Here is a 16,735-nt window from a genome sequence, read left to right as displayed (position 1 = left end):
AATGAGACCATGGAGTTGAAAGTATGGGGAGAAGAGTGAAAACCAGCGAGAAGGGTGGGTCCAAAATACCATTCCTGACCATGTCCTGCTTCTGAATAAAACTAGTAGGAGATAGAGGCTAACATTTTTGAAAGGCAACAAACATAAAAGGCCAATCTGAAGAAATGTAGGTGCTGCTTGATGGTCACAAGCTTCTTGGTGTTAGTTTAAGGCAGAAACTTTCTCTCTGTTTAGTAGCCTCTACAAAGTAGGCATTTATACTATTGCCAGTTGCCCAGACTCTCTCCATAGTGAATAGACAGTAATAGGCCTTTCTACTCTATCTCCTAAATGAAGGTGAGTTGTTTAATCTATTTTAGATGCCATAAATGGGATAAGAGAAGCTCTGCCCTCAGAAGACCTGTTCTCTTAATTATAAGGGGAGCCTAGACAGTTAACTCAGATACAGACACCTACAATGTATAATCTATATTTGGAGAGATGAATCCCACTGCTGGTGTTTACTATAAATAGGGAAGTGCACAGTATATTTAAAGCAGAAAATCCATTGGGTACTGCTGAGATTATTGTTAATGCTGCTTAAACTAGTTAATTAAATAACTCATCAATCACCCCCTAGCGTACAGAGGACCAGCCGTACAGCTACTGAAGTCAATAGTAAAATTCATGCAGGCCATAGCAGGCATTAATCTTCGTCTATGTATGACCATGCATAGAAGCAAGAGGTTCTGGATCTAGTTCTAGATCCAGGCCTTTCTATTTTTTGATATGGGGGATACGTGGGAATATGAGTATGTCATTCCGCTGTTTGTAGCAGAAGGGAGCAGCTGCAAAGCTCAGTTGAACAGCTATCACTCTGCATGAGTGTTGCTAGTCTGCCGAATTGCAAGATGTAAGACATTAATGTAAGCCTGTTTCAAGGATGCTCGCTGTCCCCAGAATATAAGACTCTTCAGGCATGATGTGCCATTTAAGACCCATCACTAATAAATTTTGAGTAACGGCTTTACAAAATTAAATAGCTGGCATTGACAAGTTGCTATATTATAAGAGCAGCAGCACTGAATGTCATCAGTGTAAATCAGATCAAATGAATTATTCTGTAACCTAAACTGCAAAAAACTGGCACTTGATACTGCCCAATCAACTATAGCTATAATGACCATACTAAGAATGTGTTAATTTACTTCTTCATAAATCACTTTGAACTGTATTGTGGAAGCAGCATGATAGGCAAGGGAGGCATTTGTTTGGATATTTTTATAATTAAAAGGAAGAAAACCTTTCATAAGACTGACTGCCAGGTGGCTAACTGCCATCTCTGAGAGAATGTGTTGTGAAACATTGGGCACATTTACCATGGAGAAAGACTCACCAGCATAAAGGGCTGGATGGATTGTTTTGAACTTTATAGTGGTTAGTGGAAATCCTGAAGTCTGTTCTTGGAATGTGAGAGAGATTTGGCCATAGCAGCTAGATCAGGATCCTTAGTTTCCTCCCTGCCTTATTAGGGGATTTAATTGCTCTAGTGGAACCTCACATTCCAGTAAGCATCCCTGGCTGAAATGAAACACAATTTGTTACTCACTTGTTGACTTCTCCCTACCTTTGTGATAATTGGAAACTACATGTCTATTGCAATTGTAAAATCATCTCTGAGAAACTGGTAAGAGTTCATAAAGTGCTGCAATGAGCAGTATCAGTTAAAGAGTGAAGAAATGGAGACATCAATCACTCACTCAAAGAAGTCTTCTGGATACAGTCAAGGATAGAATGAAGATGATACATGACAGACAAGGAAAGGGTGTAACAGTAATTAGTTGACCAAAATATGTGAATGAGATAAAGAAAGTATGGTCAGTTCGATCTCACATCACCGGCCAAAGTTTTGAAAAGCTTAAAAGGAGGAGACCAGTACGGTGGAAGAGATTTCTGAAGGACTTCCTTAGGAAAGGCCATGTGTTAATTCTGTGCTCCACTGGGCAGCTTTCACTAGACCCAGCCCATGAAACCATGTACCTGGCTGCTCCCAACAAACCAGCAACCTGACAAAAGGAAGGTCCTGCCTTGCCTTTCCATGTTCTTTGAGTCTCTTTCTTTCCCATTGTTTTCTTTATTTTCAGTCTCTCTCATTTTCTGGCATTCAGCTGTTAGCTTCACTTGGAGTCAGCCAGTTCTGCTCTACCAAATGCAGAATGATGAGCAGAAGGAAGGAGACCTGACTTGGCCAGGCAGGAGACATCCCATACCAGGCAAGGGAATTGGGCTCCAGGCCAGCAGTTACCATGGGTGACTAGCTTCTCCAAAGTGTTTTCCATGACTACTTGACCTGAATCCTGAAAAGCCCAGCAACAGCTACACCTCCCCTGCTTTCCACTCTTCTGTCCTTTCTTCTTTCCATGTTTATATTTATTATCAAGCAGGAAATCAATCTTTACTCCTACAGTCATGAACTGAAAGATGAGTAAGAGAATTAAGCTTTTCTCGTTGCTAAGGGTTTCTGGCTAACGTAATGGATTCTAAATGAATAACCTGTGTCTAGCAAAAGGACTCTGACACATTTTGATTAAGTTAGTCTTCTTTAACCACTTGATTTCAATTTCCAAATGCTTTGTGTTTTGTTTTTATACATACTAATCAATATCCTTCCCAGCTTTGGCATGAATTTCTAGTGCAGCTGCCATGTGAGTGAGCAGGCCAAGCTCTCTGTACTTAAAACCACAAACCATGTTAAATGGTTTAACACTTTATATTGGTAAGATTATATTAACACCTATGACTGAAGTCTCATTTATTCCATTGAAACTAACAATACATGACTGCTTATATATGACTGCTGTTGCTACTGATGCCACAGTTATTAAACATACACTTGTCCAAAACTTCTGAAACCCCTCTGCACCACTGTATAATTTCCATCTAAGTTAGCAAGTGGAAAGAAAAATCCAGGTTCCCTTATTTTTAGCTTATTTGTCCATACATGTGTGAAAGTAAAATGTCTTGAAGACACAATCAAGTATTGACGCTTTGGCAAGTCACTGGTGAAAAAGTGAAGTGAAAAAGTGAAGGCACTGGAGGTTTACCAGTTACTGCATTTAACACCAACAGATTGAGAGAAAAATGTAAGTTAAAACACAATATATTATAGAGATAGCAGAGCATGTGTAACCAGCAATATTTTACTCAGGATAAATGATTGTGTCCTATTCTCAATGAAAAGGAGCTTGGGAGCCCATGGAATGTCAGAAGATGAATCTCTGTTTCCTTTTACATGTCCTTTCAAGGTGAAGGAGGTCAAATAAAGTGGTCTCTAAGCTTATAAATCACTTTGCTAGGCTAGTTTAAAATATAATTCTACGGAAACATAGGTGACAGATTTTTAAAATGAAGATAAAAGAAGTTGCTGTCAAGGATTTGATTTGTTGAAGGTTTTCAACAAGGACATTGGACAGGAAGGAAAAGGAAAAATTCTAAAGAAAATGGGAAAATCTCTGGAGGGTAGAGTTGTTAAGGGTATAAAACTGAAAAAACCCTGGGATCCAACGGCTCAGGATCTCTGATAAAAGGTGGGAATGGATGAAGACTGTTTAAATGCATGTTACAAATAAAGTGCAAAATATTGTGGTTTGGTTTTGTTTTGTTTTGTTTTGTTTTGTTTCTGTGTATTTTCCTGAATTTACACTTTATTTAGTATTTCTTAGAGATTTCATATGTTTTCACATGTTTTCACAATAACTGAAACAAACACTCTGTGGACTTTGACAAAACATCCTGCAAGTTTCCCATGACTGAAAGATGATTTATATAAATATACTTTGACATGAAGTCAATACAACATAAAAGACATTAAACTGTGTTGTTTCAATAACAGTCTTACTAGAGTCAAACAACTAATAAGTACGGAACAGACTGTTGTCTGAACATTTTAGACACGAGGCATTTTAAAAGGCTCTTCCCCGTTATGAGAAAGAGCTCATGTGTTTTTAACCACGTTACAGTGAAGTTTCAAGTGGGAACAGAAAAGGGGAACGGTACTATTATTCATGTTTCTCTTCAAGCAGTTCATGTGGTAATTCTGACCAGCAGCACAGTATGATTGTTGTTTCATGAAGAAAGAGCAAAATTGTATTTAACATTGTGTTAGATAACACCTTCCCTATTGTAATGCATTTTCCCAAACCAAAGAGAACCAAGAGGGCTTTCATTAGCAAGTGTCTGCTGCTCTCACTGAATTGACGGCCAGGCTGGTGTGAGCTACCTTTTTGTTGATGATCTGTACGAATGAGTCCTATAATTTTTTTATTCTAAAGCTTTATGACAAAGCAGAGGAGTTCTATGAGATCACTGGCTGTCCATCTACTCCTTCTTAACTGCATAAGGGAAGATACTAGGATAGGTTTGGTTTCTGTGGTGTAGTCAATTTTACTAGCAAGAGGTCATTTCTGCATGAATGACTGGTTGAAGGACAGCATCATCAGATGGGTGCCCTCAAGTGAAGTGGAGGTAGGGCTGAAGAAATAACCAAGGCTGTAGACTTTCTTTCCCTTTTTTTTTTTTTCCTGCTAATTTCTGCTAATAGGAGACCATATATATTTTTTGATGTGCCCATGAAGTAAAAACTGGATAGTTTGACACACACATTTTCTCATATATTTCATATATTGGTTTGTTGTGGCTGTTATTGTTGTTGCTTTTTGTTTGTTTGTTTACTTATATATATATGTTTCATTTCTCCTATACTTATGAGTATTTATAACTAACTTCTGAGTAACTCCTGTATTACCGAGTAACTAAAACAATCTGAATGTTGAACTATTACCATATGGAGACACACTTATACATAGGCAGAAAGGTTGAAAACCCTTCATCTGCCCCCCTTGTTTGGTTATGTCCATCTTACCTAAACTGCAGCCACGGTATATGTGAACCCGCTGGCTCAGATTACAGCTACCTAAAGAAGCTAATTTTGAATGTGAGAAAGTCCCTCCCTTGAGCTTTACTCCCAGCTGCCATCCAGTCCCTGGGTTTTCTTCCCTCAACAGCTCAGAGGAGAGCAATTTCCTTGTACTTGCAAGCTGCTCTGACCAATCCATTCTTGAACATTTCCATATTGTTAACATTATCCGTGTTGTTAACATTACCCATGTCCAAGGACATATTGAGCTGCTGCTTGCCTCTGAGTAATCGTCTCCATTCACGCTGAAGGTTTCCATTACTAGCTATCTTCAGTGTCTCAGTCTGCCACCAGCATGTGTAGATACTAAAATAATATAAAAGATAACTATAGCCATGTCTTCTAATTCCAGCAAGATACATTGATTTGGGAAGAGAGCATGGAGAACAGTAAATATTTTCCTAATTAGGACACGTGGTTGCTCATCATGAACCTAAAATTCTCAGTCTGATCCTCGCTTGTCACCGAGTTTAGTCACTCCAGTACCTGGGCAGCATGGTTACTGTTTTTGTGCTAGAGGAGTTGTAGCTGTTAGTATTGCTTCAGGTGGACTCTGAAATGATATTTGCTGTCTTCAGGAGAAGCGCTGGTTCATGCAGTCGGCGACAGCATTGTTTCTTTACAGAAAACTGCCAACTGTCTGCCACTGACATCAGAAGGAAAGGAAGAACATATTGATTGAACAAAGGAGAAATATATCCACAGAGTTAAAATTAGATCATTAAAAAAAAAAAAGAGCAAATAGTGTTTCAAAGTAACAACTAGAACTACAAAAACAACAATAACAAAACCCAGAATAGAAGAGAGAGCCAAGTTTGCACTTCGTATTTTTTAAGCACTGCTGATTTGGAAGCCAACCATGAATGCCAATAGTTGCTTATGCACTGTACATGCTGTACTCCAAAAGCATATCCGCTACGACAGGCCAACCAGAAGGGAAAGCATGGAATTTTCCTTTGAAACGGAAAAGGTCTCATTGCTCACAAGCATTTTGCTCTCAAGTTAACTCCCTTGTTTCTTCTCTTGGTAAGGCTAACCCTACATCTGAGCAGTCCTGTAATAGCACCTCTGTCATTGCATTCAAAGGTCTGGAATTAGTCTCTGATGTTTAGTCACCGCAACAGTATAGTTGTCTTTATTTACTTTTCATTTTCTCAGTTACTACTGCCAAGTCTTCTCACCTTTGCCGTGGACTTCTGTTTTTTTGTTTGTTTGGTTTGTTTTTGTGTTGTTTTGTTTTGTTTTTCCTTGTCTGATGTTGCTGCTGTTGCTGTTCCATGGTGATAAATGAACTGAAGGCAGACACGAGCTGATGCATAGCCTGCTCTGCTGCCTAGGGACCCTGCCACTGGGGAAGGCATAGGTGCATACAAAACAGTTGTTGTGGGAAGCTGTGAACAAATTCTGTAACAGAAAAAAGAATAATCCGTATTTAGGGCACCAAAGCACGTTACTGAGAAAATAACAGCATCTTCCATGTTACGTTTGCTGATGCAGAAGATTACGGCTCTCTGTTGAGAGCAGACAGAGAACAGCAAGGACTTTCATATCCAGGGAACAGGATCTTGTTCTTCTGTGGCCCGAGTTTGGTTATCCCAGCTCTTTGGATGAACTCTTGTCTGTGAGGAGAGAAACTGGGATAGAAAACACAGACATGGCCCTCTTTACCCCCATAAAACAGAAGAACAACGCCACAACAAAACCACTGTGTTTAGGGAACAGAAACTATAAAGGAGATTCTGGAAATAATCCAAGCCAGATCTCAGTAGGAAGACATGGATGCTCAGAAACAGAAAAAAGAAGCATTAACAGATGTTTGCCTCCAAAATGGGATAACCATAAGTACTGACTATTGCATAATTTGGTAATGTGGATGTGATTATAGATGGTTTTATTATTTTCTTTCACTATTTTATTTATTTATTAGTCATGTTTATTGCAGGAAATCTCTAACTACTTTTTTAGTACAGAGGGAAGTCTGTACAATCTTTCATTGTGTCCCCTGTGCTTTTGCATACATTCACCTATGTTCATTCTGTGACTAAATAGTTTTGTTATGTTTAAGCATTCAGCCACAGGTACTATGGCATCCTAGAAAATTGCATGTTGTGGAGGAGTGCTACTGATGTATATTATGGCACATATACTATTGTATATGTTTCCATGCCCCATACCCTGAGAAAGGAAGGAAACCATACACTTTCATGGCATGAAAATAGAGCAAGGTATTATGCCTGTAAAGGTAACACATTTTCCTCATGTATTTGAGGGCCAGGACACCCACACACTTGGCATGTTGCCACATACAGTTGGGTAAGGTATGTCACATGCACAGCAGGCAGTTCTTATCCTCCATCTGCTCTTAAGTCATGCAGATTCAGGTTGTGTGTCCCTCAAAAGTCCACTTTTCCAGCACCATCCAATCTGTAACAAACAAAGGCAAGGATGTCCCAATGCACAGATTCTTTAATACTTGAGCTGTAAATGAGATGGAGTGACGTGGGCTTGCATTGGTGCTTGATTCACTTACAGCAAAGCATGAGGCTTTGGGCAACAGCATAATCTCTTGCACCTTGAAAAGTGTGTGGGTGGCTGGTTGTTCAATTTAGTATGTGAGGTGTTTAACTGCAGTATTTGAACAAGGCTTCAGCCCAGTCATGCTGGATCTTAACCTGGGGGATTTAGGCAGCCTAGCAGAATGGTCTGTGTTTCTCTGAGCTCATCTAGTTTATGTATGTACTCTTAAAGTATTTATTACGTTCCAAGTCCCTATAACAAGCTCATACCAGTTACAATAGCTTTTCTACTGGGACTAAGTTATACATAAGTGGGGGTAAGGCTTAATATACTGAACAATAGAAAAAATATACATAGTGTTCCCAACAAAAATACCATTTTCTGTGTGTTGCAATAATTTCTTTAACTGCCAGGAGAGTGAATGTTGCTTAGAGATAAAAATTGATGCATCATCACTCTCCTTCTAATGAAAAACAATAGATCGGGGTACACTGAAAACAACTTCTTTTCTCTCAGCATTCACAGAAGTAAATCAACTAAAAGCTGTTACATTCAGTGGTCAACTTCTTTCATAGCAGTTCCATAACGTCATGTGCATGTTTTGTGATTGTAACATGTGGCTATGAAGAAGCTATTGTAGCATAAATAGACAAGGAAGGAGAATTAAAATTTAATTTTAAGGATCTTTAGTTTAATTTTAAGGATCTTTAGGGATCTGAGGCAGATTCTGATTTCACTTATACTGGTGTAAATACAGAGTCACTTCACCTAATCGCAGATTTACAGCACTGTAACTGGAACAAAAATGAGCCCTCTTGTAGCTGTGTTTTCTAACTTCTGTGAAATTCTGGTCTGAATCTTGACAGTGGTTAGCATAGTTGCTTCCATTTATATCTTCAATATTTCTTTCAGATTTCTATTGTCTTCCCTTTTTCTTCACTTTCTGTGCAGCTGTCATCGTAGCATTTCAACCCCAGTTAGAAGAGCAAGGCAGATGTCTCCCAACAGAGGCTCTGCCAACATCACTCCAATGACAGCTGTGGGAGCATTGCTGTGATAACAGCATGACCACCAACGTCAACAGACAATGACCACATCACATCTGCAAAGCCTTTCAGCTTCCACTGGCTTAGGGCCTGCAGTCTCAAATCACTTTATACTTGAGTCTCTAAGCTGGCAGCACTTAATGCTACTCAGTTCTCCAGTATATCAGACACATTTAGGTCTATTTTGTTGTTGGTTTTTGTTTCCTTTAAATCAGAATTCTCACAATTCTCAGAATTCTCTTCCTGAGATGCCCCCCAAGGTCTTGTTGTATCAGAAAATCCAATTGGAAGTGCCAAAATGTCACTATGAACCACAACCTTCAAATCTCAAAAATGGAAATTAACATGACATTATAACGATTAAGGAATTATATCAATATTTACTCAAAGAAGAGAAATTTTAAAGCTAACAAATGCAAATATCTTGCAAAAGGTTACCTGAAATCAAAACTTAGCTTGTTAGTGTATTTTGGTCTTGTGTTTATGTTGTGTATACTTGTTTATGTGTAGTTTTAAAATGTACCAAGGAAGATACTAACTGGTGAAAAGAAAGACAATTGACAAGAGATTATTTGATGCTTGTTATGGAAGCAACCTCATAAGTCCAGGGTCTGTGTAGGGATTTTGTCTGTGATAAAATATTCTGCGAAGTGAATTTCTAATTTAGGACCAAATCTCCCTCTCACATCATCAAACTGAACTGTAGCTCTGCTGTCACAGCCCATGCAGATGCTTCTGCTGTACCATGTGTTAGGAAGGTGAGATTAGTACCAAAAGCTTCATCCTTTCCACATCTACAGGCAAAGCTTGCAGATTACTGAAGAGTCTTTATTTATTGATTACACTAAAAACGGAATGGTCACTCAGACTTTTGAGCAAGAAGGACTTTCAGCAGGTATGCAAGTACAGTTGCTTATAAAGTAATGAATGTGATGTCCATTTTCCTCTCCACAGCTGGAGAGTGTGAGAAGTGCAGCCCAGGAATGTCACAATTCATTTAAGCTGTTAAATTGGGCAGAAAAGATGTCCCATTGCTTCTCTACACCTGATAGTTGTGATAACCTTTATCAGTCAGCAAACAGACCCAGCTCTAAGTTATAATGTGCAAATAGAAAGCAAACCCATTTTTTCCTTGGAGATGTTCCTTACTCAGTTTGCTACAAAGGCACTTGGTCCTGAATAATTAAAAACACTCATTGTTCTACATAAAACTAGAATATAGATGTAAATAGAAGAAGATTATGCCAACACATCTAAAATCAAACACATTACAAATTACTGATTGAGTCTTGAATATGAGGTAATGCTTGTAATTGACTACCCTGGAATTTGATGAATAACATTGGGTTAACCACGTGCACCCCTTTTACAACAAATGTTATCATACTTGGAGTTATCTAGAGCACTCAGACCCTTCCTCCCTCCAGAAGGTAGTTTCTGCAGCTGCAGAGTTTCCTTACTTTTCTGGACTGTTGGGTATATCTGATTCAAAAGGGAAGGTGCTGCCTGAGGATTGCCACAGGTGCCTCTTGCAACATTTTCATATCAGAGGTTGTGGGAAGTTAGAACTTGTGGAACTTGTAATATCTGATAACAGACTTTGGTCCTATTTCAGGAAATCATCCCAGTGCAAAGAAGCTCATTAAGATACGCTTAAGCTCTGAAGAAGACAGTGAAAACTATGCACGTTCTGAAAGTTAAGCATGTGCTTTCCTGAGAAGCTGACAGTGTAATTTGGTATGTCTGCAGGTACAAGCTTAGACAAGAAGGTGTTCACAGAAGCTGGAGAAGACAGGTTGTGTCCATCTTGCTGCTTTGTGTCATACACAAGGTAAGAGTTTTCTTCCAAAAAGAGAGACATTCTAAAGAGGAATGTTTGGGACTTTTATTTGTTATGTTTTCAAAGGAAAAAGTCTGATCTTGATTGCCCTAAAAAATTGTCATTCATTTGTAATGCAAGCAACCAGGCAAGGGAGATGCACTTAATTGAAAGAGGAAATAATTTTAGTCAGCTTTAAATTCTTTTTACTTCAAATGCTTATTCAGCTCAAATATTTGTACAAAAAGATGCTCTGGTGAAAAATTGAACCCTATGATTAATGACCAAAATCTTCCCATCCACACCCATTCATCTAAGCCATCCAAGAAATCTTTCAAAAACAGAAAAGATTTATTTGAGGTCTTTAAGTACACAGCAGGCAGGAAAAAAAATACATTAAAAAAAACCAACACTTTTTTTTTTTAAAATACAAGTACTTGTATAGCTTTTATTTCATAAAGAAATGAAAAATGACACTAGTGTATGTGTGTGTGTGTTTTTTTCCCCACATACAACAAATTATATTCTGTTATTAAAGACTTGCTTGAATATCCCCACTTTGCTATGCATGATACTTTTAGCATTACCTGAACTTTCTTCTTACGTCCATTTCATTTGCCAGACGTTCCAGCTAAAGCAACACTTCGGACCTCAGAGGGTAGACACCAACAGTCCAATGGCAAAAGACTGCTGTTAGGCTTTCAGGAGCAGCTTTTTTTGATTACTGTACTCAATACGGCTGTTATACATCCTATAAACAGCTAATGCCAAATATCCAAGACAGGAATTTGGCCTTGTCTAAATGTGGGATTTTGACTGTCTGTGAGTGCTTTCATTCAGAATGAGGTTGCCCTATTTCTAAATAATGTACTTTTAAAATATATGTTATTTCACAATTGAGCACTGTTGTTCTAAAATTATAGCACTCATGAAGACCTAAACTACCATAACTGTAAGCATAATATATGAGCCATTTTGTTGTTTTGGTTCCACTTAATCATGTAGGCAGATCCTTATATTCGTGTGAAACTGGTTATTTCAGCTTATTTTGTAACTGTGAATTTCCCTGCTGCCCTATTTTCTCTCTCAGAAGATGGGTTCTTTGTATGAGAACTGAGCTGATTGGTGCAAAACCAAGGACAGTCGAACGATAGCCCTATGCACTGTCCAAATCTATTTCTGATCAAAACAGAGTTAGAGTACAGGCTAACTAGATGTGTGCTAACTCATCCTTAAAATAAAGAATCCATTTTTTCAAAGCCCCATGAAACTAGCCCTGATGAGACTAGAAATACACTGATTTTCTACAGTTCTTCCAACCTTGTACAATGTCCCTGTTCAATTTGAAAACACTTCTTTTTTTACAGAATACCAATCCAACTCAAAATTCATAGGATGAGAGACCATTACAGAAGGCAATATACACATTACTAAAGCTTTAGGAGGGAATGTCAAAATCATAATAACAATAAATTAAATCACATGGCTGTTACTGAATTCAACATTCCAAGTGCTAAGCAGGACAATGTATCATTTTCCGCAAGCTATTTCCTTGCCTAGCCACTGAATTAAAAAAAGCTACTCAGTCTTTGGCTCCCAGAAATAATATGACAAATAAAAATGGATATCTTAAAAGATAAATTATATTGAAGTCAAGCAAAGCAAATGCTCAGGTGTACCCACTAGACACTTATAGCCAAATATTGTGTATAAAGTTGATCTCCAAGAATATTTAGGTGTTGTTATCCCAAATATAGGCATTCAGAGTTTTCGCATAGATGCCTCTTTACCAGGAGGCATATGAAATATATAGGTGCCCAAGTTTTCATCAGTGATATTTACTATGTGGCTAAATGAATGAAATTGGGAAGCTTGATGCCTGACCATTGTATTTCTCAAGTAAGGTATTCCCACCCTTGGCTTGCATCCAAAATCCGGTCCAGAAAACAACCTGAATACAGACATGTTGGATTGGGCCATGTGGGAAGCATGGCTGGAGAGCTCTCATCACTCTCTCTATAGCTAAAGGATTCAACTAAGATAGGGAAAACACAACTCCTTTTATTCATTCCTCTGTCTTTTGAATGGGTATTTCACACCTTCCAGAGTCACATTTTAACTTCAGGTGTAGTCTGCTTCCCTGAGTGAAGGCATTCAACTTCCATTCTTTCTACACTTTTCCAGTGTGCACAAAATATTTGCAAAATATTTGTCAAAACTGCGAGAGAGCAGGGAAGGAGAAAAAATACAAAAATTGATGTGATAATATAGCTCAGTAGTGAGCTCTCTCACCTACGTAAAGAGAGTCCTGAATCCCAGTCCCTGCTCTCATGATTACTTAATATGGGATACTTAAAATTTCATTGACACAGGCACTGAGGCCTCTTCTCTCTTAGCCGAGTGCCTGGAATGCAAGGTAATAAAATATTGCTCTCTCTTTTGCCTAATGAATATTTAATTATTCCCAGCGAAGTAAAGCAGCTTCAACAAGAGGAATTATGGTTCCTTTTCTGTGCTCTAACTAACCACTGAGCTATTGGTTAAAACCGAGCTTCTACCTATCCCTCTGATTAGAGTATGTGAGCCCAGCCATGCATTCAGGGAAGTAAACACCAAGAGAAAAGGAGTTTCTTGCTGTATCCTGACAGTAAGCATTCAGGTCCTTCAGAGAACTTAGTCTCCATGCTCTTGCTATTGTTGTTGTTGTTGACATTGTTGATTGCCTGCTCAGAGTGTTCTGGGTCTTTGAGCTCTGAAGTGTAGGTATCTCACTCAGGGCTGGAGTATGACATCTGAGAGTCAGGTATGAGAACATTCAGTGTGGCGCTGTCTCTGTCCTTCAGGGAACTAGCTCATAGTTTCCACTCACCCTCAGACAAAACAGACAGGAAATACAAGGGCCATGTGCATGCAGAGTAGGCAGTGTTAAATGGGAAAATAAAACTGGGAGGAAACAACCATAGGACCAATTGCTTGGGTTAATTTCCTTGCTTCTGTCCCTTAGTGCCTGAAAATCCATGTAATCTTCTCAGTCAGATGGTTGTTTTGCTGAGACAGAGGTGTTCCCAAGTAAGGCAGCTCTTACACATGCAGACACACTGTGTTGCCTTCCAATCTGCCCAGTGCTCGTTAGTCTCCTGTAGGCCCCAGCTGGTGGCCCTTTAAGACCCACATCCAGCTCACAGACATACTGAATTGCTCTCAGCTAGTGTGGGTCTGTCATACAACCAATATGCAGAACAGGGACCCTGCAAAGTGTCCTTTGCAGTAACTACAGATAGGGTCTGGCTCACAGAGCTGAAACCAACACGAGTGGACTCACAGCAAGAGACATCTTGGGATCACCTGTTCATTTTGGGAGGAATGGGATTTTGAAATCAGACATTGTCTCCTTAAAGAGAAGAACTGCACTGTGAAAAAAAAAAAGGCATCAGGCTTGTGTATTTTTCAGGAAAACCAAAAACATCTGTACCTGAACCTAAACAGTAATCTTCAAATTACTCAGGGACCAAAAACCAGCTAAAAGACAGCTGGCTGAAAGAAGACACCTTACCCAGAGGATACCCACCAATTTTCAGCATTCTCTGATGTCAACTTGACACAAGTCTTTCATAACTGGCTGAATTCCAAGCGTGATAGTTTGGCAAGAAACATGTCTTCTGGGAGTGAAATCAGTGTGGAAAAAACTGCAGAAGATCGAAACACTGACTTGGCTGACAACATGGGCTCAGGCCAATGACCCATGAACTGCGGACAGGGCAGACACCTAGTCACCTAACTCTTCAATAGTATCTGTTCTTAAATATGTTTTATCAAGTTTAGTATACTAGTCTGTTGTCATACAATCTAATTTCTGTATTTATTTTTCTGTTGAACTGTGTGTGAAAAGATGTTAACTTGTTTTATTTCTGTTCAATTAGTACTCAGTACTGCTGACATGAAGGTCACCAGATACAGACATTGTAGGTGACTTATGCAGATTTGATCCAATAGATAGGTTTATTTATCCATTGGTTCGAAGCTTTATTTCTAACTCATTGTTCTGAGAAAAGATGTCTCCCAGACATCGAGGCACTGGTAGGACCTTAGTATAATTGGAATATATTCTATTGTACTCTTATTCTCTCTTTGCTCTTTATTCTTTACCTTAGTTTACAGATGGTGTTTGATAGGGTATTTATTAAATTATCAAAATGGGGGATCTGGGGTTTTTAAGTTTAGTTTTGTTGATGCTTTACATGGTATAGGTAAATTGCAGTTAAAGAATTGGACTTGACTCAGTGGTTCACGATTCAGTCTCTGCCTCTTTCACACATTCTCTGATTCACAAGTAACTCACTTTCATGCTGTGACTTCCTTCTCTGGTAAGATGGAAATAATAATAGACAGAGGAAAAGAAAAACTATCCAATTATGCTGTTATTCTTCAGGATGAGGTTTGTCTTTAACTGTGTGCTTACATAGTTCTTTGCAGAATGGGACCCCGATTGCTAGGTAAGTAATAATCATAAGTTCCAGGGTTTTTTTATTTTCCACCGTCCGCATGATTCACTGTGAGACTTACAAATTTACTATTTATTCTATACTGCTTGGATAAAGAGCAATGTAATTACAGAGCAGCAAAATTTTCATACCACTTAATTGATAAGGCTACAAATACTGAGCAACAAGTGAGGAATACATTTGCATTACAGTTATTAATATGCATCACTAATGACAATAATACTGCAGAATGCCTTACATTTATATAACATACTTCATTGCAATGGGAATAAAGTTCCCAAGTGAAACACAAAACAGAAAAAGAAATGTGTCCCATCACACCTTAAGTAAAAAACATACTAATATGAAACGAAGGAGCAATCAGAAGGAAAGTTTGAAATAAACAGAACAGAAGAGTTATCCATTTCTGTAGGTAAGTATTTTGTACTCGTGAAGTAGTACTCCCAAAAGAGCTTTGGTGAGCTCCTGTAGCTCAATGACCAGTAGAAAAAGCTTCATAACTCTCAAGGGAAAGATTGCTGATGCTATAAATATGAAATTGCATCTCACACTGGATATAATAACTAGATAGTGATATCGTGTCCTATACCTCAAAGCATGAGTTGATACACAGTAAATTCTAGAGGAGAGAAGTATGACATAAAGAGCCCCGAATGAGATGGATATGCCCAAACATCAGGCCTGCCACAAAAGATGTACGTAATCTGCAGAAAGCATAGCAGAAAAATAGCTAAGAAATCACAAGATATTTTAAAAAGTTAACACAAATCAGTTTGAATTGAACATGCATGTTTAATTACTATTGAAGTAACCATTATTTCTAAACTTTCAAGAAATACAGGTTCACGAGAGCAGATCAGTGCTCTAACTAGCTTCTAAGCTAGTTAGTACACTCCGTGAAATTGGTATGCATTTTTCAAGGCTACAAGTATTTATTCTTAACAGAACTTTTTGTATGTTCAAGATCTAATCTTATTAGTTGTTCTAATATATTTCCTGCATAGTTGTTGAGTACTCCCAAATGAGCTGTAAGTGCCCGTGACATTTAGAATATAGTACTTATCCTCTTTGGCATTAACTGTGTGAAGAGTTCCCTTAACAAGAGCACAGCCTACAAATCACAAAAAGTAATGCCTCGATTCTTCTTACAGCTGGCAAGGTCTCAGCTGGACTACAGTGTCCACCTCTGGGCATTGTTCTTGAAGGAAGAAATGGACTACTCAAGGTAGTCCAGAGAAGAGCAGTGAGAACGACTGTAAGTCAAGCAAACAAGTTCAATGAGCCAAGACTGTTTTTGTGTACCCTAAAGGAGAGAAGACTTTTTGAGAGAAGGGAATACATTGTTCTCCCAGTACATGAAGACAAGACTTCTTGTCTGACAAGAAGCAATGGACTTAAACTGCAGGAAGAAAGACTCAGGTTAGCTGTTAGGAAAAACTTGCATAAAATAGAGGTATTGATGGTCTGGAGCAGATTTTCGTCGGGAGCTGCTAGCATCCCTATCACTGAAGGCTTTAATATAGGTTAAACAAACAACCTATCAAAACCACAAAAACGTGGTAGATGTTGATGATGTCTGGAACTTGATGAGCATACACTGTGCTTTCTGGCCTTTTATTCTCAGTAGACTTTTGGTTTAAATTACCTATTCAAAGTTGCTGAAAGAATTTTCCTTAAGCTTTCTGAAATAGTTCAAGTTTGGACAGAGGTCAACTGTAGAAAGTGGCTAGGACAAAGTAATACCTTTTTGTAAAAGATACAAACTAGATAAAGTGGCCATGGACTCCGAAGTATGACATGCATTACCACAAATACTTTAATTAGATGGATAAAACTGTACCACAGAATTATACAGCACATTAATATCATTGGATAAAACTGTACCACAGAATTATAC

General features: G+C 38.5%; 1 long non-coding RNA gene across 1 annotated transcript in view; it reads left to right on the top strand.

Annotated features, from left to right (window-relative positions):
• The first annotated feature begins 4,365 nt into the window (after positions 1 to 4,365).
• The window catches only part of LOC125183749 (uncharacterized), a 47,617-nt gene continuing 35,247 nt past the window's right edge, over positions 4,366 to 16,735 (top strand). The window contains exons 1-2 of the long non-coding RNA XR_007166275.2: positions 4,366 to 4,503; positions 10,267 to 10,348. This is a non-coding gene — a long non-coding RNA (uncharacterized lncRNA). The remainder of the gene's footprint in view (positions 4,504 to 10,266; positions 10,349 to 16,735) is intronic.

This window comes from Anser cygnoides, chromosome 2, assembly GCF_040182565.1.
Source record: "Anser cygnoides isolate HZ-2024a breed goose chromosome 2, Taihu_goose_T2T_genome, whole genome shotgun sequence".
NCBI classification, from domain to species: Eukaryota; Metazoa; Chordata; class Aves; order Anseriformes; family Anatidae; genus Anser; species Anser cygnoides.
The sequence above is the reverse complement of the archived record's forward strand: the minus strand, read 5'-3'. Positions and strand labels throughout refer to the sequence as shown.